Genomic DNA, 26,774 nt, shown 5'->3' with positions numbered 1-26,774 from the left:
TTCCTTTGTTACGACATCTTACAGCAAAGGTACAAGTTTTACAGAAAATAAAACTACCTAATAATGTACAATGTGCTACAACTACTAGTAAAAAAGATAAATAAAACAGGAAACAGCTGCACCAATGCTCTCAAGAGCAGGAATAAGAGGCCCTCTTCGTCCTCTTCTGTGGAACAGGCTCTGCACCACCGGCACCATCTGAGTCGGAACTGTCATCCTCGGGATCCTCCTCTCCACTCCCAGAACCAGGGTCAGAACCCTCCTCTCTGTCAGCAGAGGTCTCTGACTGATGATCTACAGCCTCCTCCTCCTCCTCGTCCTCATCAGGCTCCTCTTCTACGATGTGTGCCCTGTGTCTGCGGGACGATTCCCCTCTCCCAGCCGCGCGAGAAGGCCGAGATGGCCCGACTCCCCGAGAAGGTCGAGATGGCCCAGTCTGTGGCGGATATACTGGAGGCATCTGAAAATAAAAAGTGCAATTTGAATACATCAGCTCAAAATGTGTGTATCAGATACAGATGCAATCAAACTACATGAAATGAGGGTGCATGCGGATACAGTATATGAATGTGGTGTGTCAGATGTGCTCTACACATCTAATTAATGAAAGTAGTAAAATGTTCAAGGTCAACATGTCGTCAGAAGTACGATAAATGTGAGAGAACTAAAGAGTACCTGGAAACCCATGATGGACAGCTGCGCCTCTCTCCGCAAGACCATGCCCTCGAGTGAGGCCAACAATCCGATAACCCCCTCCATGTATTCTCTGGGTGGCTATAGATACAGGCTCAAATCATCAATGAATAAAGGAGTGTCTAAGTATTTGAATGATAGATGAAAAGCAGTAGGGCATACCGGTGGTGAGTCGGGATCAATGACATATCGATGATCAGGCATGGGAGGCTCTATCGGAATTGGGTAGGAGGTCCCGTATTGCCATCCTGTCAACTTGGTGGGCATGTCTAGCCATCCGGCATGATGATGAGTCGGAGGAATCGGGGGGACCAGTCCAACCCCTCCTCTCGATGTGCCAGCCCTACTAGTAGAAGGGGCGCCTGCAGCCCGAGCTCGACTCAAAGACGGCATGTCAGTAGACCTCCTTGAGGGAGTACGGACACCTGTCAACGGAGGCATCAAGTAGGTGTGACAGTAGGTCGCGTACTCCCCGTCCTCTATATGCAGCAGTGCATCAGTGCCCAGCCTAGCGTCAATGACACCCTGGGGAGTAAGCCTATCAGCGAGCCGCATATCGTCCGGAGGTGCTGAAGGAACACTCAGCTCAGGAAAGCCCATAGTTTGATGAATGAAGCGTTCTCCCAGGAACCGGGCCCTACCAACTGGCCCCTCGAACAAGATCCTATACCGGGAAGAGCCCCATCCTCCGACAAACTGAAATCGAAAGTTCCAACCCAAAGGCAACCATGGCTGACAGCTAATCTGTGGGTAACCAATGCGTAGGCTGATCAGAAACCGTAGATGTACGGAACGAGATAAAAACATTGGGAATTGGGAGTTTTGGATTACCTCTGACAGCCGCACCGTGTCAAAGTACTGCCGTAGGTAGAGAAGAGTCTCCCGAGGCCGCGGCCGGTACTGGCCCTCGAAAACAAGCGAGTAAGGGGTCACAAGGGGCGCCTCCACCTCTAGCTCTGGCGCTAGTACGGGAAAATATGCGAAAACCCATAACTGCGGAAAACGGGGCAGAAGCCATCAGAATACAGAATGCTGAATGCAGGATGTCAGGATAGAGTATAAAGTGTGTCGTGTGTGCAATATACATACATTGAAAAGCAGAAATGTAAAACAAGAGGGCAGAAGGTACCTCCCAGGCTCTCCAATAGCCGCCAACTATGTTCCCCCGTCCGCGGGAGGTCGCGCTCATATAGCAATAGAGGGTAGCCAAGCTGGCGCCACCCCAATCATACCGACTAACCTGTGTGAGGTCTGCCAGGGCACCCAGCAGATATAGCCCAACGGTGTTCCCCCTGTCGGAGAACAGAGTGGTCCCGAAGAGGGACATCAGAAACCCGCGAGCGTACTGTGTAATCTCCTCCAGAGTCTCGGGCTCAGTATGCCTAAAATGTGAAGAAAACCAAGTGTACCGTACTCGGCTGGAGGATCGGTCGACCGGTGGACGAGCTCCCAGTAAGTAGATCCAAGCGGCCTCCCACTGGCCCATATCCTCGTCATATGGGATCGCCCAGCCTCCCACGTCAAGGCCGGTCAATACGGCAAAGTCAAATGGGGTCATGGTCATATCCCCGGCAGATGAGAAATGAAAGGAGTTGGTGGTGTCCCACCACCTCTCCACCAGGGCGCCCATCAACGTCCTGCTAGCTGGATAATGAGATATCCCGGCACAAAAGGGCCCGAATCCTACTAGATCAACCAAATCACAGACGGCCTCTGGGAGCTCCGCGTACCAATCTCTCGCAACAATGGAGCCGTATCCCCGCGTCACACGGGAGGACACCTGCATTCACGGTGAATACATATATTCAGTTTCAGAATGAAATAAACAAGCTGCGTGCAAATGAGATATACAAGTTGCGTGCAAATGAAATGTATAAGCTATATGCAAAATCAAATCAGAATTCAAGTGTTTGGGCTGTATGTTCAACTCTCAATCAGTGTGTGCTGTGTGTTCACCTTCAACTTGGGCTGCGTGTTCAGAAATTCAGAGTTTGGGCTGTGTGTTCTACTCTCAACAAGTGTGGGCTGTGTGTTCACCTTCAACTTGGGCTGCGTGTTCAGAAATTCAGAGTTTGGGCTGTGTGTTCTACTCTCAACAAGTGTGGGCTGTCTGTTCACCTTCAACTTGGGCTGGGTGTTCAGAAATTCAAAGTTTGGGCTGTGTGTTCTACTCTCAACAAGTGTGTGCTGTGTGTTCACCTTCAACTTGGGCTGCGTGTTCAGAAATTCAGAGTTTGGGCTGTGTGTTCTACTCTCAACAAGTGTGGGCTATGTGTTCACCTTCAACTTGGGCTGCGTGTTCAGAAATTCAGAGTTTGGGCTGTGTGTTCTACTCTCAACAAGTGTGGGCTGTGTGTTCACCTTCAACTTGGGCTGCGTGTTCAGAAATTCGGAGTTTGGGTTGTGGGTTCTACTCTCAACAAGTGTGTGCTACGTGTTCACCTTCAACTTGGGCCGCGTGTTCAGAAATTCAGAGTTTGGGCTGTGTGTTCAACTGTCAACATATATGTGTGTTGTGTGTTCACCATCAGGTTATGGGCTACATGATCAAAAATTCAAATGTTCAAAACGCAAACAGAATACTGTATCATGGGCTAAGCGTCAGAACAAGCTACGTGCTAAAAAGAGCAGATATGCATAGCAAGAGGATTGAAATGTACAAAAATGCGGAATACGTTGCAGAAATGTAAAAAAGGCGAAGTAAATACCTCTCGTGCCTCATGAGAGAGGTGAGACTCCGACTCTCGCAAAAGCAGATCCCCAGGCGCTCGATCACCAAAATCAGTGAAGTGATAAAAAATTGCCCGCGGAAGGATATGTGCTCGAGGGGCGTACCTCTCGGGTATGAAAGGTCGAACCCTCGGAGGCAGAGCCATAATATCGGGATCATCCCCGGCGCCCGGAGGACCTCCACCGTGAGGAAGATGACCGGCCATTTCAGAAAATCTGCAAAAGGAGCAAAAATGAGCAAAATGAGCCAAAATTGGAAAAAGTCAACAAAAGTCAACTCTCGGGAAATGAAAAAGTCAACAAAAGTCAACCCCCGAGGAAATCTTCCAAATGTTGAGACAAACTTACCTCAAGTGGTGAAAATGAGAAAAGAAGCACCGAAATCAAAATTTAATCGGTCCAAAGTGATGAAAATTGAAAGATTTCGCGAAAACAACTTGTGTGGGGCGTTGGAAAACGCATATAGAGCTCAGATCTGAAGGGAAAAATGGTCTAGGAAGGTAGAGAAGGTGTCTTCGAAGCTGAAGTTGTGAGGAATGAGGCTTTGGCCGAGTGTATTTAAAGAAATGAGAGCAAAATGACCGAACTGCCCCAGATTTCGGCTAAGGGGTCGGCCGACCACCTTTTGTGGCAGGCCGACCACCCCCTTTGCAAAATGCTAGTCGGTGGCCTCTCCCTGGGACAAGACCTGGTCGGTGGTGTTCCCCAAGTGCCCACCAAGCTCTCTGCAAATTTTGGGAAGGATTGGAGTCCCCGGAACCTGAAAAAGTACAAGAGAAATGCACTTTCCGTCGCGAAATCGCTCTGCCGGAACTTCAACTCCAACTTTCGATGCATTTTTCATCGTTACTCGTCAAAAGTGAGATGTATCCTTTTCAAACATATTGCGACCCCTCCGGGAGGTAAACTGGAGGTCGCAATTGAGTCACCCTCATCAAAAACTCGCATTGCTTTGCCCGTCGTTTTACGACAAATTCGCATTCGAATTCACATTTATTCTGCATTGTTATGCACGTCACTTACATTCTCATGCACACCACTCATACTATTGTGCACGTTTCACAGGAGTTGTCAAATCCTCGTGCTTAACCCGCGTTGTCACGCGCGTTACTCCTCGCATTGCGATGCACCTTTTTATCGACGCCGCGATTGTCTGCATTCAATATCGCTTTAAACATGTGTTGCTGATTATGTTGTGCTTGTCGAGTTTCTTTCTTTTGCAGGCACGATATTGTATGTACGGTTCATTTGAGGCTGGTGCGACCAGATGAACCGCGCAGGTATTGTATCTTCTCCGTGTGAGATGTGGCGAGAATTGAATAAATTCTCCGCGTTCTTAACTGCATGAAATGTAGTTGTTGCTTTGCATTCTTGCTTAAAACTGTTGCATCTACTGTGAATATGTGCTTCATTACAGCTTGCTGCATTTGCATGATCATTGAGATACCTTCGGCTTCTTGCATTGTCAGTTGCATTTTGCCCCTACCTGCGGGCATGCCTGCGGGCACATCTCTGTTTGTCTTGCCTGTTTGTCTAAGTCTTCGGCCTTGTCAAAAATGGGTCGTCTCTGGGCTTTGATATTCACTCCCGTCATTTATGACTTTCGAGTTCTGTCAAAGAGGGGCAACTGTAGACACCCCATTTTCGACCAACCTTAAGACTCAGACGTCACCGATTGAGCGCTCAGTGATATTGCATATTGTGCTCGTTCAGAAGTTTCAGAGTCCCGGCTGCAAGCCTTACCTCTGGACTTCCGGACTCTTTCGTGCCTTGCCTCGGTTTGTGAACCAGGCTCTGTTTTCTCTGTTTTCTCTTCTCGAAGGAAGGGAGAGGTCTCGTAGACCATCTCTCAGTGGCTGTAGGCTATGTTTCGTGGTCGTAGGCCATTTTTCCCGTTTGGAGCCCAGTTTCCGGTTTTTCAGAGCCGACGGCCGTATGCCTCGGTTCGGGACCGCCTAACCACCTCCGTTTGCTCCGATTTTTGGCACACACCTTATTTCCTCCCTTTTGAGGAACACTGTGGCCCGAGAGACCAACTTCATGGTCGAATGCCACCTCCGGTGCTTAACAGCCCATTTTCAGGGCCCTAGGCCGCGCGTTTCGGTCCCCGAACCTCCGTTTTGCATCCGTTTTGGTTCATTTTTGGTGGAAGCCTTATTTTCATTGTTAGGAAGCTTGTAGGAGGGTGGGAGGCCAGCAATTTTTCTGAAAAGCCAGCTTTATTTCTTCATCGCTCTCCGACGCCCATTTTCCTCACTTGAAAGTCAATGTTGACCACCCCGGGGCCACTTTCTTGAACCCTGAACCCCATATTTGTGTTGTACACACCTAGGAGGCCATCAATATTTGGTGGCCGACCAGTAATTGTGCTAACCCTTTTGAACCCCTCTAAAAAATGGGTTTTTCTCTCTCCCGGTTCACATTCTCCGGGTTTCAACCACATAGTTGTGTTATGCAGACATGGGAGGCCACCAACATGAGGTGGCCGACCAGCAATTGTCATTGACTCTTTTGACCCTTGGTCGGCTGGCCATGGGGGGTGGCCGGTTGGCCCCCTGAACCCTCAAAACCTGGCCGGCCATGACCCCCTCATCTGGTTCCTTACAGATATGCCCTCTTTTTCCCCCTAGATCCTGTATCCGAGGGGGGCTCTTTTGGGGGGAAATTTGAATTTCATTTTCCCCCCCTTTCCTTGCCTTTCTCCCTCTATAAGACCAGCACCTCTCCAGCATTTCTAAGGGTTGACAAAAACCAATTGGAGCCTTGCATACGTACATCCTCCATCTCTCTCATTCAACCATCAAATACCTTTGTTCTTGGACCATTTCTACACCACCTCATAGCACCACACCTCCATACTCCATTCCAGAAACTTGGAGGTTATTTCCAGAGGTTAGGAGCACCATTTCTTCAACCAAAAGCTGCTGGTTCATTGGTCTTCAAGGGTGAGTCCTCTTTTTCCCTTTTCTAGTCTTTTATTGCTCTATATCTAAGCCTTGCTTTCAAGCATTTTTGGGCTCCGACCCAAACTGTAAATAGTCATATTTTGAGCCCCTTTTTATGTTTGATCAAGGACCTCCTACTTTTTGAGGTCTCCTACTACCACTTGCCTCTTTATCTCTCTTTTAGGCCAATTTTTGCATGGTATTTTAGGATTATTTGTGAGTTGTTTTGGACTTGGTCATAAACTGTAAAATATATTTTTTTGAGCCTCTATTCAACATTGTTGAAGCGCTCTCCTCTGTTTGAGGTCTCCTACTATCACTTGCCTCTTTATCTCTCTTTTAGGCCAATTTTTGCATAGTATTTTAGGCTTCTTTGTGAGCTGTTTTGGACTTTTCCATAAACTGTGAAATATATTTTTTTTGAGCCCCTCTTCAACATTGTTGAAGGGCTCTCCCATTTTTGAGAACAGAAGCTACCACTTGTCTCTTTACCCTTCTTTTAGGCCTTTTCTTGCATGATAGTTTGGCCTTATTTGTGATTATTTTTGTAGCTTGATGTAAACTGTAAAGTACCTTTTTTTGAGCCCCTCTTCAACTTTGTTCAAGGGATCTTTTCCATTTGGGGTCAGCTGCTGTCCCTTGTGTTTAATCTCTCCTTTAGGGCCATTTTTACATGATAGATTAGCCCTATTTGTGTTCATTTTTTAGGCTTGTTATAAACTGGAAATATGCATGTTTTGGGACTGTATTGCATCGGTCTTCATGCTTCATGATCAAATAATGCATGCTTTGTATAGCTGTAAGTCATTCCATGTGCCTAGTTTCGAATTTCGGGGTTCATTCCATGCATCGGGTGCCATGTTTCCATGTTTCGGAGCTGTTTTGTATCATATTTCAGTGCTAAAATTCACATGTTTGCATGTCATGTTCCATGCCTTGCCATGCTTTGGGTAGAGTGCCATTTGACGCCTTAGGCTTGGTCCTCGGTTTGCATGCATGCGTGCACGTATTTCGAGAGTCTCTTTTTTCATCTAATGGCCACTAATGTGAGTGTGGCTGAGGTCCATTCATGTTGGTGTAAGTCCATTATGCATTGTGTATGCCATTTCAATTCATAGCATTGCGTATGCTAGGTTGTATGTTAGAGCGTCGTGTATGCTATGTTACATCGCGCATTGTGTATGCCATTTCATAGCATTGTGTACGCTAGGTTGCATGTTAGAATTGCATTCGTGCATGTCATGCATATTGCATTGTGCTTGGGATAGGAGTTAGCCCGAGCACGGGAAACGAGGGACGTTTCGTACTTCGAGTGACGGAACGTGTCTCAATTCCCACTCACCGACACTCCGGATTATCCATGATGGAGTTTAGGACTTGTTGTGTTTATATGTGCATTCATTTCATATTGAGTCGTGCAATTCAACTCCTCAGCCATCATGCATCGATATGCGTGATTGGTGGCACGAGGATCGAGGACTACACTCCCTGAAGAGTAGTCATACATACATATGTGAAAATACTTTGCCATGCCCCTTTGTTGCTCTCTGTTGCAGCAAATCAGAAATCGGCAGCCTTCGGGAGCTTGACACGCATTCCAAGAACAATTGCAAACAGAGGCAAACCGGGGCATCGCGAGGGATTCTCCGCACAAGGCAACCCGAGCATGCATCATTCATCATCCGAAGCAGATTTGAGGCAGTCCCTGGCTTGCATGCCAATTTATTGCTTTCCTAATTTAATTTGTTAATTACTTAGGGTTTTGTACATATTTGGACTGTAATTATTCATTTGGGACTGTATATTATTTATTCGGACCCTCTGTGCGAGGGCAATGTTGTAATAAGTGTACGTGTGTGTGATGTATGTCTTCCAACCCTACGTCTTTTTCCCTTTTATTTACCCGCTTATGATGGTTAGATTAGGGCATGTTTCAATTAGCATACAGTATGACAACATGTTTGCATTCATTCATCTGTTTTGCATGCACCGGGCTCGGCGCATCATACTAACTGCATTGTATTTTCAATTCCAAATTGAATAAATGTTAGCTGTAGCATTTCATATGTCATGTTTAGAATAGCCGAGCCTGCTATAGTTGCACTTTTGCATGTGTTGCATTAGGCATTTCTGTATAATTAGGATCATGCATGGATTTCTAATTAGCTTCTGTTTTGGCTTGGAGTACTCGGTAAGTTTTATGCTTTAGCATCCTTGCATGCGTGTGAGTGACTGCCATGAATAGCATGCTTACCATGAGGCTAATTGCTTATGTGATATAACTGCCTGAATGCCTGTGGGTGAAGGTTGGGTTATTTGGATTGGAACAAATCATTAATTGTGAGTTTTAAGCCCACTAGATAGTGGCAAAACCATGTTTTCTAAGCCCACCCGAGGGTGGCAAAATCTGCATTTTAAGCCTACTTGCGAGTAGCAAACCACTTTCAAATAAACAAACACGAGGTGTTTTGTTCTAATTCAGACGATCCAGTCTATACTTGTATGCTGTGCGCATCACATAGTAAATTTAGGCTAATAACCAGAATACGAACGCATAATGTTTTCAAAAATAGATATCATGGTTAGTAGAGGCCGATCTTTGATCGGGCGAGCGGGGGTGCTCACGAAGTGACCTTCCCCAATCGTACCCAAGTTCCCGAGCCGAGGTAACTTTGGTGATGACGGACACGTGGCCTTAGGCAAACGAGTCAAGGTTTCCTAAATTTCCCCAAAATAAAACATTTAGATGGCGACTCTGTATCTGGCAAAGCAGTCCATGTTTGGCACTTGTTTCAAAATCTGTTTTCTCAAAACGATTTGCCGGAATTGGACTCTTTGGTTCAGATTTAGAACCGTGACAATTTGAGAGTTCGAACTTGTAATGAACCCCAATAACGAACAGAACGGGACTCGTCCTCCCGGGGCGTTCGGGGACGTCTACAGGCTTATTCTAAAGATGGCATGTGAAATGCTACAACTAACATGTATTCAACTTGGGATTGAGATACAAATGCAGTTAGTATGATGCGCCGAGCCCGGTGCATGCAAAACAGATGAATGAATGCAAACATGCTATCATACTGTATGCTAATTGAAACATGCCCTAATCTAACCATCATAAGCTGATAAATAAAAGGGAGAAAGACGTGGGGTTGGAAGACATACATCACACATACGCACACTTATTACAGTTGTGCCCTCGCTCGGAGGGTCCAAATAAATAATATACAGTCCCAAATGAAAAAATAATACAATCCCGAATAAATACAAAATCTTAATTAATTAACACATTAATCTAGGAAAGCAATAAATTGCACGCAAATCCGTGGACCGCCTCAGCTCTGTTTCGGATGATGAACGATGCATGTTTGAATTGCCTTGCGCGGAAATCCCTTGTGATGTCCCGGTTTGCCTCTGTTTGTACTTTTTCTTGGAATGCATGCCAAGCTCCGGAAGGCTACTGATTTCTGATTTGCTGCAACAGAGAGCAACAAAGGGGCATGGCAAAGTATTTTCACATATGTATGCATGACTACTCTTCAAGGAGTGTAGTCCTCGATCCTCGTGCCACCAATCACGTATCTCGATGCATGATGGCCGAGAAGTCGAATTGCATGACTCAATTTGAAATGAATGCACATATGGACACAACAAGGCCTAGACTCCATCATAGATAATCCGGAGTGTCGGCGACCGGGAATTGAGACACGTTCCGTCACTCGGAGTACGAAACGTCCCTCGTTTCCCGTGCTTGGGCTAACTCCTATCCCAAGCACCATGCAATATACATGACATGCATGAATGCAATCCTAACATGCGACCTAGCATACACAATGCTATGAAGTGGCATACACAATGCATGATGTAACGAGGCATGCACAATGCTCTAACATACAACCTGGCATACACAATGCTATGAAATGAAATGGCATACACAATGCACGATGGACTTACACCAACATGATTGGACCTCAGCCACACTCACATCAGTAGCCATGAAATGAAAATAAGACACTCAGGATGCGTGCACACATGCACGCAAACCGAGGACCGATCCTGAGGCACGAATGCCACTCTAACAAGGCATGGCAAGGTATGAAATATGGCATACAAACATGCAACTTCTAGCACTGAAATGTGATGCAAAATGATCCCGAAACATGGAAGCATGGCACCCGATGCATGGAATGGTTCTGAAACACGAAACTAGGCACATGCATTGACCTATAGCTATACAAAGCATGCATTATTTGATCATGAAGCATGCAGACAAAACCAAGGCAGTCCCAAAACATGAACATTTCTAGTTCAAAGCATGGCCAAAAGATGCTAGCATGGTGGACAAAAATAGCATGCAATCTTGACTAGCAAACATGGTTTACATGGCAAGTATATGAAGAAAATGTAATCTCACCAATCCAGAAAAAATCAGTGAATAAAACATGCCAAAATATGCCCAAATAAGCATGGAAATACAGCCAACACATGCACAAACGAGGGGCTCCTTTGGAAGGGCATACAAGGGGTTATTAAGCACATACAAGGTAGACATTTATCATGGAATAAACAACTATGAAAATCAAATATGGTAGTCCTAAAACTCACCAAATTGACCCTGGAAAGTGACTTCGAAGCATGCAAGATAGGGTCTCTTTGAAAGGACAAAAGGACCACCAAACAAGAGAAGGAGAGAGGGGGTCACCCCCCTCTAATCTTGGCTCTCAAAATAGTGTTCTAGCCACTGAAAATCCACTGGATTTCAGTGGCTAGAAGGCCAAACAAAGCATGCAATTGGGGCTTAGGTGTAAGGCTCAAAACAAGGGACAATCAAGCATACAAGGAAGCATATGACCTCAAATAAAAAAATGCCCTTAATAAAACATGAAGATGATGTCAAAACAAGCCTTTTTCCAGTTTATAACAAGTCTCAAAAATGAACATAAATAGGGCTAATCTATCATACAAAAATGGCCCTAGAAGAGAGAATAGAGACAAGGGATAGCAGCTGGCCCCAAACAGTGAAGATCTCTTCAACAAAGTTGAAGAGGGGCTCAAAACAAGGTACTTTACAGTTTATATCAAGTGTCGAAAATAAACACAAGCGAGGCTAAAACAACATGCAAGAAAAAGGCCTAGAAGAGGGATAAAGAGACAAGTGGTAGCAGCTGACTTCAAACAGGGGAGAGCCCTTCAACAAAGTTTAAGAGGGGCTCAAAAAAAGACATTTTACAGTTTATGACCAAGCCCAAAACAACTCACAAATAAGCCTAAAATATCATGCAAAAATAGGCCTAAAAGAGAGATAAAGAGGCAAGTGGCAATAGGAGACCTCAAACAGCAAGAGGTCCTTGATTAAGCATTAAAATGAGCTCAAAATATGACTATTCCTAGTTTGGGTTGGAGCCCAAAAATGCAAGCAACAAAGGCTAAGAAAGCATGCAAAATAGAGCTAAATGAGAGGAAAAAGAGACTTACCCTTGTAGCCTAAGTCTTCAACAACTTTTGGTCCAAGAAATGGTGCTCCTAGCCTCTGGAAATCATCTTTAAAGGGCTGGAATGGAGGGTGGAGGTGTGGTGCTATGAGTGGTAGTGTAAAGGGGGCAAGAACCTTAGGGTTTGAAGGGTTTGGAAGAGAGAGAGAGGGGGAGTTGTATGCAATGCTCCAACTAGTTTTTGTAACCCTTCAAAATGGAGCTGGGGTGCTGGTTTTATAGAGGGAGAGAGGTAAGAAAAGAGGGGGAAAAACCAATTCAAATTTCCCCCCCAAAAGGCAGCCCCCCGGATACAAAATCTGGGGGAAAATAGAGGGTACAGCTGGAAAGCACTTGGAGAGAGGATTTTGGCCGACCAGGTTCAAAAGATTCAGGTGGCCGGCCGGCCAGGGGTCAAAAGGGTCAATTAGAATTGCTGGCCGGCCACCTCAAAAAGGTGGCCTCCCATGTGTGCACAACACAAATATGTGGTCAAAACCCAGAAAATGTGAACCACGAGAGAGAAAAGCCAACTTCTTAGAGGGGTTCAAAAGGGTCAGAGACAATTACTGGCCGGCCTATTCATATTGGTGGCCTCCCAGGTGTGTACAACACAAATATGGGGTTTAAGGCTAAAGAAAGTGGCCCGAGAGTGGTCAACATTAGCTTTTTAGTGAGGAAAACGAGCGACGGAGAGCGATGAAGAAATAAAGCTGGCTTTTCAGAACAATTGCTGGCCTCCCACACTCCTACAAGCTTCCTAACAATGAAAATAAGGTCTCCACCAAAAATGAACCAAAACGAATGCAAAGCGAAGGTTCGGGGACCGAAACACGCAGCCTGGGGCCCCGAAAATGGGCTGTTAAGCACCGGAGGTGGCATTCGACCACGAAGTTGGTCTCTCGGACCATAGTGTCCCCCAAAAGGGAGTAAATAAGATGTGTGCCAAAAATCAGAGCAAACGGAGGTGGTTAGGCGGTCCCGAACCGAGGCACACAGTCGTCGGCTCCGAAAAATCGAAAACCGGGCTCCAATTGGGAAAAATGGCCTACGACCATGAAACGTAGCCTACAGCCACTGAGAGATGATCTACTAGATCTCTCTCTCCCTTCAGGAAGAGAAAATAGAGAAAACAGAGTCTGGTTCGCAAACTGAGGCAAGGCACGAAAGAGTTAGGAAGTCGGGAGGCAAGGCTTGCAGCCGGGACTCTGAAACTTCTGAACAAGCACAATATGCAATATCACCGAGCGCTCAATCAGTGACGTCTGAGTCTTAAGGTCGGTCAAAAATGGGGTGTCTACACCCCCGGGTATAAATTCGAATAAAGGGTTTGTGAACCCCCTCGTGCCAGGTATGGCTTCGAACATGGGATTTGGGGCCATCCTTATGCCATTTTCTTGTACTGGGCCAGATCCATCAATTTGCATGGCTTCACTGTTAAGTAATGAGGCATTTTGACTAGCATTAAACCTCGAAATAGGTTCATACCAAGATTGAGGTGATGGTCTTTCATAGTTTTGATTACTAATTTGACCATTAGAATGTCCATTAATCTGCACAGGCTGTTTATCTCTAGCCAATCTTTGTTGAGAGACATTTGAAATTTCGTCCATGTGTCTTGTATTTGTTGGTTGGTGGGTATTCATTCGATCCAAAAAGGATGTTGCCCACCTTTTCATTGTATTTATTAACTGTTGTCCCATGGCATCTACTAGGCCACCCCATAGATTCATTGGCTGAGTAGATGGAACAGTGGACGGTCCAATTCCTTGGCCTCGTCTAATATTATGAACATGTGATACTTGTTCTGAAGTGCTGGTCTGTTCGACTATAGGTTCTGATAAAATAGGTGTTTCCACAGGATATGTTATCACATTATCCTCTGGATTAGGTATTTCTACCTCTCCTTCCACGTCTTTTTCCAAGCGTTCATTTTCTCCTTGTCTCCTACGTCTAGCCATTTCAATTAGTCCCACAGGGCGTGCCAAAAATATATGTTGGCTTTTTTGGCTTTCAAAGGTTATTTTTGTAACTGTGAGCGTGCCAACAAGGATCAATCAGTCCTTATAGAAATTTAATTGCCAACCAATTATCAAACGATTGTGTTTTAGTTCTTGCAGCCTCAATGAAGAGAACTTTTACTGGTGGCTTTGTTAGGAGAATTAAGAAAACAATGGGTAAATAAAGAACAGTTGTAGTATTTCATTAAGCAAAATAAAAGACTTACAACGATCTGAATCAGCCTCGTAGAGGTCTACAGCAACAATCTACTTGAAATCTACTCCTATGAACGAAATGCAGTGCAGGAATTTGAAGTACAGAAATGTAAAGAACAAGAAATGTAAAACTGAAAAATAATGTAAAGTAAAACTGGTTTTCTGGATCTGAGTCTGGAGACTTTTCTGGGTCCTTCTCTGCTATTTATACTCCTCAAAAATGACCATCGAACTGCACTTCCAACCGTCGAATCGTTCCTCCATGATCGCTGATCATGTCGCCTTATAGTTAGCTCCACTATGCCATCACTTGCTGTTAGGCTTCCCTCCTAATTTTGAATTTGAATGTGAGCAACCGTTGAACCCACATCACTTTATATCTCTTTGTTGATCCAATACTACGCAGATCTCGTAAAACCAATACTGACTGCCACGTGTTCGATCATGATTGAAAACTTGAATAGTCTTCATGTATTGCCCTTATCCTACTACGCGTTGAATTGTAATTGGCTTATACAAAATATGTAACCAACAATATCATTCAGAAACAACAACATTAATTTGATCTACCTGCTAATCACCCATTCAGATATTCTAAAAGGTTCAGTTAAGTGTATATGTATTATTTTCAGCCAAAAAAAAAAAAAAGTATTCCTTCTAGTATTTAAATTGAAATGATTCCCAAAAAGACAATTCAAAGAGCACAAGTTTGGAATCATAAAGAATGCAACCAACCCAAAAACAGAGCAATCAAATTCGATTCCCCCCATTCATTTCCTTCTCTCTATTTTATATGACCAATCAATAACTATGTGTCATAATTCTTTGGCAAATTGGAGTTATTCTGAAATGAATTTTCATCTAAAGTGGTTTTGGTGTGGAGTTTTGTATCTATATGTCTTGAATTTGGATTTGGATTTGGGTTTTTTTTTTTTTGGTGTAAATTTTTTATTTTTTTATTTTTCGGGTAGAAGTGTAGTGCCTCAAACTTAAAAGAAACCCAACTTCAAATCATGAATCATGAGCCTACTAAATATAAACTTGAGGTAGTGCAATTACACAAATTCAAAGATTAGTAAAGAAAACTTGAAGTATAATGTACATTAATTAATTTAACATGTTCATGATTTAAATGTAAAAAAAAAAAAAAAAAAAAAAAAAAAAAAAAAAAAAAACCTGCCACCAATGGTTCTCAAAAGATAGAAATATATGTTAATTTTAGTTAATTTATTTATCCATCTCTCTCTTCTACTTCTTCTTTTTAAAGGTTTCTTAAATATGAGCGTGAACAAAAATAATTCTCTACAAATTGAAAACCCACATGAATAAATTAATGTTCATGGAGGTAATTTTTCCCCACCTAGATGCAGGACATAAAATGTAAAAAATAAAAAATAAAATAACTACATGCACAACCATTTAAATCAATAAACGACATAAAATGCGCAGTGATCTTCAAATTATTTACGATTCCTGTAGAAATTATAACTCACTTAATCGAGACAATTCTACACAATAAACAAAGAGATTATTATAGCACCATACTCATAGGCAACATCTGAAGAAGAAGACAGAATTTCGAACATTGTAAAATCACCTTTATTCGTAAAAAATGCAACTCTGCAGCAGATGCATCATGCAACCACATCAAAGGAAAATACGGGAACTTCAAACATGATGACAAGACTTCATCATGCAAAATTAAAAATATTGTACATCAAGAAAGACAATGATGTATCTATACACATTGTACATAATCACACTAACACAAAGTACTTCTTCCTCTTCTTATCTTTTTTTTTTTTTTATCAACAAAAAACCTTATTGATGTAATGAAGCATACAAAGTATGGGGGGACATCAATTAAGGGTGAAGGAATGAACACGCATTAAAGGACTACACTTGATCCCAACAAATTGCACCAAGAGAGAGCCATGGAAAATGCTAACAAAAGCCACAGAGTTGGTAAGATACCAACAAGAGGCACAGGCCACAAACCAAATACACACGAGCTAACAAGAGGAAAGAGCCACAAACCAAAGACACACGAGTTGATAGCAACTCTGCAAATCTGGAGCCTCAAGGAGCCGACCTGATTTGGTGTAGATTGCACACAATATCATAGACTGAATAATTCCCACTACAAACAACATCCTCTTCTTATCTTTTGTAAACAAATCCCCACTGTACCTATCCACTATAATGTATAATGTATAACCAACTAAGCTTAGTCTAGTTGGTCACCATGCTTTCCTTAGGGATTAGTCCCAAGAAAGTTATGGGTTCAATTCCCCATAAGGGGGGTTGATTTAAGAAAGTGCAAGCACTTTAGTGCTTTGCCAAGAGTGGAGAGATTTTCTCCCATAGGTGCTAATCTAACAACTAACATTTGCCGATCAAAAAAAAAAATGTATAATGTATAACGCTATAATGTTATCAAATTTTTTTTGGTTAAATTTATGTTATAAGATGTATACCGTATGCATATTATTATCAAACCATCAATATTAATATGTTTATATGTAACGTTTGGATGAGATCGCATTGAATACTTATTATCACTTGCCACGTTATTCAAAGAAATTACGTAAATGAATTATTTTTTTATTATTAAATAAATATACTGCTCTTCTCTAGAGTTTTGTCGACTTGGTTATCAAAAATATTTTTTTTAACTGTAAATGTAAAGATATATTTACATTTAATATGACACATAGTTATGTTCATATTTTTATTTATTTGAGAAGAAATTGGCAAAGAGAAAAAGAAAAAAATAGACAAATTAGACACAAAATATAACTATAATTCACTTCACAAATTCATAAATCAAGCATAATTTGTAAAAATATTTATATTAAAAATGTAGCACGGGCCCCACGCGTGATATGCGGTGGGTGTACTAGTTTTTTAAGAAGTCCACAGTTGCTTGCTAAATGCCAGCTCAAAAAAACTAATTAAAATAAAATCAAAAACAAAAACAAAAAGAACCTACTTGCCCAAAGTTTTTAAGAAGTCCACAAATTTCAGTTGCTTGCTAAATGCCAGCTCAAAAAAACTAATTAAAATAAAATCAAAAACAAAAACAAAAAGAACCTACTTGTCCAAAGACTAAGAAGAACGATTCTGTTCAAAAGCTTATCATAGGAAAGTGTCTAAAATCTTTTTTTTTTTTTTTTTTTTGTCTAAAAACACTAAAATTTGAGGGAAAAAGAAAACAAAAAAAAGTGTCCAAAAACATAATAAAATACAAATACAAAACAAAAGTTTAAATTATATTTGGAGTACAGATTTCGATAGAAATTTGTAGGGGGAAAAAAATGGAACAGTAAAATTAGAAGAAGAAGAAAAAGAAGAAGAAAAAGTTTATGTTTGAGAGAAAAGTAGTAATAAATTCAATCTAATGAAAATTTTTAATTAGTGAAAAGCTTACTCCTTATGAAATGATTTGCTGAGAAGTCTTTTTGTTATTTTGAGAGGATAATTTATTTTTAATTTTACCTCTTAATTTATTTGTGAACTTTTTTTATCTGTTGATTTTTTTTTTTTGACTATCTGTTCAAACTTTTATTATCCTTTTAATTTTTTGACTATCTGTTCAACAAAATAACTGTACAATTTTTATTATCTATTTTTTTAATCCAATTTTCTTATCTGTTGAATTTTTTTAAATGTATATCTTCAACCAAATTATCTGTTCAAATACAAAACTATATGTTCTGCCAAATGTTGAAATACGAAAGTTATCAATGCTATTACAAATCTGTTCAGATCAGAGCCATCATAGAGCTGTTATCTGTTGAAACAAGAGGTTATGATCTGTTGAAATGTCCAAATTTAATCAATTAAAACTCTAGTTGAAATTAACCATTTCTAGAAATACATTCTACAGTAGATTTTACAAACTCTTGCTTCCCTCAAATTAAACACCTAGCAAAATAAAGCAATTTTACACAAATATTTAAAAAAAAAAATAGTAACTAATTAGATCGAATTTTGCATCAATTGAATCCGAATTTGCAAGTCGAATCACAAAACCATGAGAACATTCAAAAGCCAAGTTCACTGATGCTACAGTAGAGTAAATAAATTAACATACGGATATGTATACACACATATAAATAAATAGATTTGTGAGGAAATTCTACGATCGTCTGAGTCTCCATTGACGAATTGCTCAGAGACAATGATCAATAAAAATTACACTTAAAAACGAAACAAGGATAAAAAAATATCTAATTTGAATCGAAATGTACAGAAATTGGTGATGAAAAATCCAGGGAGATTCGTCTGTCGAAACCCTAGTTTTCCACAGATCTGCGAGCGAGAGACACAAAATATATAGATTCATATTTATATACACATGTATTGAATGGAGTAAGAAGTGAAATGAAGAGAGACAGATAGAGCACCAAACCTAGGAATTACAGGTCTGTTATAGAGAGAACGGCTTAACGGTGAACCTCAGATCTGTTTGAGATCTCAGATCGCATATCTGAGATCATCGGCGGTTGAGATGGTCGTCTGCGGTAGCGAAGGAAGGAGAGCCACAGCAGTGGCGAGGCGACCGGAGGGATTTTGTCGCTCCACGGCACTCCGAGCACACGGTCTCCGGAGGAGTGATCGAACACCCACTCCGGCGGTAAAATGTAGGGTTCGGTGAGAGTGAGGTTGCGCAGGATCGAAGACGACGGCGGATCGGAGACTGAGATGTCGATTCTAGAGTATTCTCATGCTTCGATCGGAGTTTCTGCTCCACCGCGTCTGGCTCCGATCTGATCCGAGCCAAATCGTGCTCCAACGATTGCTCCGGCGAACTCACCGGGTGAAGATGAAGAGAGAGAAAGAGAGGGCGGCGGGTGCAGATAAGAGAGAGAAAAGGAGGAGAGAGAGAGAGAGGAGGCTTGGTTTTCTAGAAAGAGAAAAAGGAGAGAGATTCATATGGCTCTCTCAGCGTAATGCATAATCTATACTATACGCGTGATTCAACGGACGGAAATGAATAATGAGAGTAATTTGATCATTTTGGCTGAATAAGTTGTTATAGACAAAATGTTTTTCAGTCTGAATTAAATTTAATAATTTGAATTAAATTTTAAAAATTCTTTTCAAAATTTTTAATTAAATAAATTTTTTACATTTAAATCATAATTTTAAAATATACAAATTCAAAATATAATTTTATTTTCAAATTATATTTAAAAAATTTTATCAAACGCGACCCTTATATTTTATTTAGCCTCCGTTTGGGAAGTGAGTTGGCTTTTTGGCTATTTGGCTTTTTTGGCTATTTTAGCCTGGGCTAAAAAGCTTGGTTTGGGAAGGGCTTTTTGGCTTTTTAGCTTTTTTGACTTTTTTTGTGAGAGAAGAGTGTAATGATTATGGGTTGGATGTGATGTTTTGTTTGTTGTGGCTAAAATAACCTATTTTGTCTTTTGTGGCTATTTTAGCCCCTAAACCACTTGCCAAACACCACCATAAGTTTCTTTTTATTTATTAAGAAAAAATCGGTGAAAAGTTCATTATTATGGGTGTATTTATCATTACCACAAAGATACAATTACTAAACTATCCACGTGTATATATATATATGAGCCGTGATTGAGGCCTCGAGACTGAGGCGCGAAATTGCCTCGAAATGCAATTTTTTTTTTTTTTTTGTTTGTTTGTTTTTTCTGGGCTAAATCATTGCAGAAAAAAATAAAAAAAAATAATAATAATAATAATAAGCAAAGCATCAACCCAGCAAAAAAAAAAAAAAAAAAAAAAAAAAAAAAAAAAAAGCAAATTCGAGGCAAATTTGAGCCAAAAAATTTGAGGCCTCAATCATTTTTGTATATATATATTGTGTACACGTCTCTCTTTGGTATTCATCGTCAACACCATCTCTGTGTCGCCGCCTTTCTTCCTTCATAAACCGTCCCACTCCTCGCATCTCCCTTTTCAGTAGCGGAGTCAGAAAATTAAATTAGAAAAAATATTTATTAATTTATAATATTTAAAATTTTTATAAAAATTTCATGCATATTTTTATAATTAATTTTGAAAAATATCAAAAAAATAATATTATTTGTAACTAATATATCATGAATAATACAAAAAAAATATAGATATAAATCTTAAAATAAATTATATAATAATAAAAAAAATTATACAAAATTTGATTAAAAATTCAATATTATGATAATACCACGTCATCATTAACATGTGATATCACCAACCAATAGTACATGAACACATAGAGAATGAACCTCATGTGTCAAATATAACTAACAATCCAATAAATTTCATATCTCTATAATAAAATTACTTATACTTGCATGTCAATAACAATGGCATCACCGTTACATTCAAAAAATTTAATAGATAATATGATTTATAATAATCTCTTCATTTTTAATTAAAACAACCATTATTATTCTCATAATTTTTAAAATGTCATTGACATTTCACTCTAATAATATTTTTATAATTTTTTATTTAAAATATTTTCTTTATATTTATAAAATTTTAAAAACAATAAAAAAAATCCCAAAATCCGGGGCACGTGACACCAATGAGCCTTGAATCCCCAATTTCCTAAACCCCTCTCTCTCTCTCTCTCTCTCTCTCTCACTCTCTTCATCTTCACTTCCTGTCGTCCGCATGAGCAAGGATCCTCTAGAGTTTTTTTTTCTAAAGTTTCTTAGAGTGGTGCATTGTGTAACTGAGATTTAATGACAAGTCACATCAATTGTTCAGCATTAAATCTCGACCACACAATACACCACTTTAAGAAACTTTAAGAAAAAAACACTCTAGAGAATCCTTGGTGCGTCGGCATGGCTTCCTGCGGTTCCGCCGCCACCGCCTTGGCTCCTCCTCTGTGGTAACAATCTAAAGCAGAGAAGACTAAGTCGGGTGAGTCAGTTATGGCGGTGACTCGGGCATTTAGATTTTGCATTAAACATCATCATCATCATCATCAAGGGCCTAGACCGACTTGGATGCGCTCCTCTTCGCAGGGGTCGAAACTTTCTTCTTCTTTTTCTTCAGAGCCTCTTGAGTCTTGACTTGGCTCAGTCTCTTCGTCTTCTCCCCCTCTTCTTCACAACAACCTTCTCTGTTTTCATTTTCTCAGATTATTTGATGGAAACAAAAACCAATTTCACGTTCTCGGATGTAGAGACCTTATAGGAGTTTTTGATTTTGACAAGTTTCTTCGATTTCACAAACTTCTTCAACTGAATCGACAACATATTCTTGAAATTTCTGGTCTGTTTCTGTGATTTTGACGGACTCAGTTTAAATCTGTAAATCTTCATTCCCTCTATCTCTCATTTGAATTTTCTCCATTAGCATTAATGATCTGTAATGATTTTGTTTGTTTGCATATTTGCATGCTTGTGCTTATTCCTAAGCCTTCACCATCATCATTTGGGTTTCCCATGTTCACCACTAATACATCCATTGAGGAAGTAGGTTTAGGTTTTTCCATCTCACTAGCAGTTGATTGTGCCAGCTTAGGATCCCGCAGCTCCACCCTGGCATTGCTGTTCATCTGGCATTTGTAAATTCTTCACTGAAGCATGATTGTTCGTCCCTCCATTGTTGGCATTTGCAATTTGTTTTTATTTATTTATTTTTATTTTTTTTACCTAATCTTATATGATAGAGATTGGGAAATATAATCAAGAGATGCTAATTTTTTTTTGAATTATTTAATTTATAAATAAATATGATTTTTTAAATTGATTTAAAGATTTTATTAATTTAAATCATGGGTTGAGGTTGGTTTCAATTAACCAAAGAATTTTCTTAAAACATTAAAATGATTGAAAGAATAATCATGAACATGATAAATCAAGAATTTTTTTTTTTGAAGACTTGCATTTGGGAAATAAATTTCACGTTTAAATCAACTTTGTTAATCTAGAAATAAAAAAACACAAATTTTGGATGTAATTTTTTTAATTAAAATGAATTTTCATAATTTTTAAGATGCAAAACTAATAATTAAACCTTTTTTTTTTTCTTCTTAAAGTTGTTTAGTACATCATTTTGTTAACATGATAAGATTTGTAAGAAGGATCGATCACTACTCATAGTGTTGTAGACACTCCATTTTTTACCGACCTTAAGACTCAGACGTCACTGATTGAGCGCTCGGTGATATTGCATATTGTGCTCATTCAGAAGTTTCAGAGTCCCGGCTGCAAGCCTTGCCTCCGGACTTCCGGACTCTTTCGTGCCTTGCCTCGGTTTGCGAACCAGGCTCTGTTTTCTCTGTTTTCGCTTCCCGAAGGGAGGGAGAGGTCTCGTAGATCATCTCTCAGTGGCCGTAGGCTATGTTTCGTGGTCGTAGGCCATTTTTTCCATTTGGAGCCCGGTTTCCGGTTTTTCGGAGCCGACGGCCGTGTGCCTCGGTTCGGGACCGCCTAACCACCTCCATTTGCTCCGGTTTTCGGCACACATCTTATTTACTCCTTTTTGGGGGACACTGTGGCTCGAGAGACCAACTTCGTGGTCGAATGCCACCTCTGGTGTTTAACAGCCCATTTTCGAGGCCTCAGGCCGCGCGTTTCGGTCCCCGAACCTCCGTTTTGCATCCGTTTTGGTTCATTTTTGGTGGAGACCTTATTTTCATTGTTAGAAAGCTTGTAGGAGGGTGGGAGGCCAGCAATTTTTCTGAAAAAGCCAGCTTTATTTCTTTATCGCTCTCCGTCGCCCATTTTCCTCACTAAAAAGCTAATGTTGACCACCTCGGGGCCACTTTCTTTAGCCCTAAACCCCATATTTGTGTTGTACACACCTGGGAGGCCACCAATATGTATAGGCTGGCCAGTAATTGTTTCTGACCCTTTTGAACCCCTCTAAAAAGTTGGCTTTTCTCTCTCCTGGTTAATTTTTTTGGGTTTTGACCACATTTGTGTTGTGCACACATGAGAGGCCACCTTTTTGGGTGGCCGGCCAGCAATTTTCATTGACCCTTTTGACCCCTGGCCGGCGGGCCATGGTGGGTGGCCGGCCGACCACCTGAACCTTTTGAACCTGGCCGGGCATGATCCTCTCTCCAAGTGTATTCCAGCTGTGCAATTTGTTTCCCCCCAGATCCTGTATCCGAGGGGCTGCCTTTTAGGGGGGAAATTTGAATTTGTTTTTCCCTCCCTTTCCTTGGCCTCTCTCCCTCTTTAAAACCATCACTCTCCTCCATTTCTAAGGGTTGACAAAACCAATTGGGGTATTGCATACAACTCTCCCTCTCCCTCTCTTCCAAACCCTTCAAACCCTAAGGTTCTTGCCCCCTTTACATTACCACTCATAGCACCACACCTCCATACTCCATTCCAGCAACTTGAGGCTGTTTTTTAGAGCTTAGGAACACCATTTCTCAGACCAAAAGCTGCTGGAAGTTTGGACTACAAGGGTGTGCCTCATTTCTCTCTCTTTTTGCTCTATTTTGCATGCAATCTTAGCCTTTGTTTCTTACATTTTTGGGCTCCGACCTAAACTCTAAATAGTCATATTTTGATCTCCTTTTCATGTTTGACCAAGGGTCTTTCTCTATTTGAGGCCTCCTCCTCTCCCTTTGTGTTTAAACTCTTTTTAGGCCTATTTTTACATGATATTTTAGGCTTATTTGTGAGCTGTTTTGGACTTGTTAATAAACTGTGAAATGTCTTGTTTTGATCCCCTCTTCAACTTTGTTGAAGGGCTCTCCTCTGTTTGAGGTCAGTTGCTACCACCTGCCTCTTTATCCATCTTTTATGGCTATTTCTTGCATGATATGTTAGTCCTGTTTTTAAGCATTTCTGGGCTTCTAACCAAACTGTAAAGTGCTTCATTTTGAGCCCCTCTTCAACTTTGTTGAAGGGCTCTTCACTGTTTGGGGCCAGCTGCTGTCCCTTGTCTCTATTCTCACTTTTAGGGCCATTTTTGCATGATAGATTAGCCCTATTTGTGTTCACTTTTGAGATCTGTTATAAACTGGAAAAAGTCTCATTTTGACATCATCTTCATGTTTGATTAAGGGAATTTTCTTATTTGAGGTCATATGCTTCCTTGTATGCTTGATTGTCCCATATTTTGAGCCTTACACCTAAGCTCTTGTTGCATGCTTGGTTTGGCCTTCTAGCCACTGAAATCCAGTGGATTTTCAGTGGCTAGCACACTATTTTGAGCCTCCAAATTAGAGGGGGGTGACCCCCTCTCACCTTGACTTGTTTGGTGGTCATTTTTGGCCTTCCAAAGAGACCCTATCTTGCATGCTTCGAAGTCACTTTGCAGGGTCAATTTGGTGAGTTTTAGGACTACCATATTTGATTTTCATAGTTTTTTATGCCATGCTAAATGTCTACCTTGCATGTGCTTAATAACTCCTTGCATGGCCCTCCAAAGTAACTCATTATTTTTGCATACCATGGTTGCATATCAGTGGTTATTTGGGCCTATTTTCACATGATTTATTCACTGATTTTTTCTGGTTTGGTGAGATTCCATATGCTTCATATACTTGCCATGTAAACCATGATCGCTAGTCAAGATTGCATGCTATTTTTTCCACCATGCTAGCATCTTTTGGCCACGCTTTGAACTGGAAATGTTCATGTTTTGGGACTGCCTAGGCTTTGTCTTTAGACTTCATGATCAAATAATGCATGCTTTGTATAGCTATAAGTCATTCCATGTGCCTAGTTTCGAGTTTCGGGTTTCATCTCATGCATCGGGTGCCATTTTTCCATGTTTCGGGGCTGTTTAGCATCATATTTCAGTGCTGGAATTTGTGAGTTTGCATGCCATCTTGCATCCCTTGCCATGCCTTGTTAGAGTTACATGTTATGCCTTAGGTTCGGTCCTCGGTTTGCGTGCATGCGTGCACGCATTTCGAGAGTCTCATTTTCACCTAATGGCTACTGATGTGAGTGTGGCTGAGGTCCACTCATGTTAGTGTAAGTCCATTATGCATTGTGTATGCCATTTCATTTCATAGCATTGCATATGCAAGGTTGTATGTTAGAGCATTGTGTATGCCTCGCTACATCTAGCATTGTGTGTGCCATTTCATAGCATTTCGTATGCTATGTTGCATGTTAGGATTGCATTCATGCATGTCATGCATATTGCATTGTGCTTGGGATAGGAGTTAGCCCAAGCACGGGAAACGAGGGACGTTTCATACTCCGAGTGACGGAACGTGTCTCAATTCTCGGTCGCCGACACTCCGGATTACCCATGATGGAGTCTAGGCCTTGTTGTGTCCATATGTGCATTCATTTCATATTGAGTCATGCAATTCGACTTTTCGGCCATCATGCATCGAGATACGTGATTGGTGGCACGAGGATCGAGGACTACACTCCCTGAAGAATAGTCATGCATACATATGTGAAAATACTTTGCCATGCCCCTTTGTTGCTCTCTGTTGCAGCAAATCAGAAATCAGCAACCTTCCGGAGCCTGGCACATATCCCAAGAATAATTGCAAACAGAGGCAAACCGGGGCATCGCAAGGGATTCTCCGCACAAGGCAACCCGAGCATGCATCATTCATCATTTGGAACATAGCTAAGGCGGCCCATGGATTCGCGTGCTAATTTACTGCTCTCCTAGATTAATTTGTTAATTAATTAGGATTCTGTATTTATTCGGGACTGTATTATTTATTCATTTGGGACTGTATTATTTATTCAGACCCTCTGCGCGAGGGCAATGTTGTAATAAGTGTGTGTGTGTGTGATGTATGTCTTCCAACCCCACGTCTTTCTCCCTTTTATTTATCAGCTTATGATGGTTAGATTAGGGCATGTTTCAATTAGCATACGGCATGATAGCATATTTGCATTCATTCATCTGTCTTGCATGCACCGGGCTCGGCGCATTATACTAACTGCATTTGTATCTCAATTCCAAGTTGAATCCATATTAGTTGTAGCATTTCACATGTCATCTTTAGAATAGCCGAGCCTATCTTAGTTGCATTTTGCATGAGTTGCATTTTGCATGTGTTGCATTAGGCATTTCTGTATAGTTAGGATCATGCATGGATTTCTAACATAGCTTTTGTTTTGGCTTGGAGTACTCGGTAAGTGTTTATGCTTTAGCATCCTTACATGTGTGTGAGTGACTGCCATGATAGCATGCTTACCATGAGGCTATATGCTTATGTGATATAACTGCCTGAATGCCTGTGGGTGAAGGTTGGATTATTTGAATTGGAATAAATGCATTGACTGTGAGTTTTAAGCCCACTAGATAGTGGCAAAATCATGTTTTTCTAAGCCCACCCGAGGATGGCAAATCTACGTCTTAGCCTACTTGCGGGTAGCACCATCAAACCACTTTCAAAAATAAACATGAAATGCTTTGTTCCAATTCAGACGATCCAGTCTATACTTCTATGCCGTGCGCATCACATAGTAAATCTAGACTAATAACCAAAATAAGAACGCATAATGTTTTCAAAACTAGATATCATGGTTAGTAGAGGCCGATCTTTGATCGAGCGAGCGGGGGTGCTCACGACGTGACCTTCCCCAATCGTACCCAAGTTCCCGAGCCGAGGCAACTTTGGTGATGACGGACGCATGGCCTTAGGCAAACGAGTCAGGGTTTCCTAAATTTTCCCAAAATAAAACATTTAGGTGGCGACTTTGTATCTGGCAAAGCAGTCCATGTTTGGCACTTCTTTCAAAATCTATTTTCTGAAAATGATTTTCCGGATTTGGACTCTTTGGTTCAGATTT

At 41.0% G+C, this 26,774-nt stretch overlaps 1 long non-coding RNA gene across 1 annotated transcript; it reads right to left on the bottom strand.

Moving 5' to 3' along the window:
• Positions 1–18,036: 18,036 nt before the first annotated feature.
• On the bottom strand, positions 18,037–19,065 carry LOC114298860 (uncharacterized). Its single transcript, XR_003642126.2, has 2 exons — positions 18,470–19,065; positions 18,037–18,369 (listed from the first exon to the last, which is right to left on the bottom strand). It is a non-coding gene; the product is annotated as an uncharacterized LOC114298860 (long non-coding RNA).
• Positions 19,066–26,774: the final 7,709 nt, after the last annotated feature.

The sequence above is a fragment of the Camellia sinensis genome, chromosome 6 (genome assembly GCF_055761805.1).
Source record: "Camellia sinensis isolate YWXY chromosome 6, ASM5576180v1, whole genome shotgun sequence".
Taxonomy (NCBI): Eukaryota; Viridiplantae; Streptophyta; class Magnoliopsida; order Ericales; family Theaceae; genus Camellia; species Camellia sinensis.
This window is presented reverse-complemented; position numbering and strand designations above follow the sequence as displayed.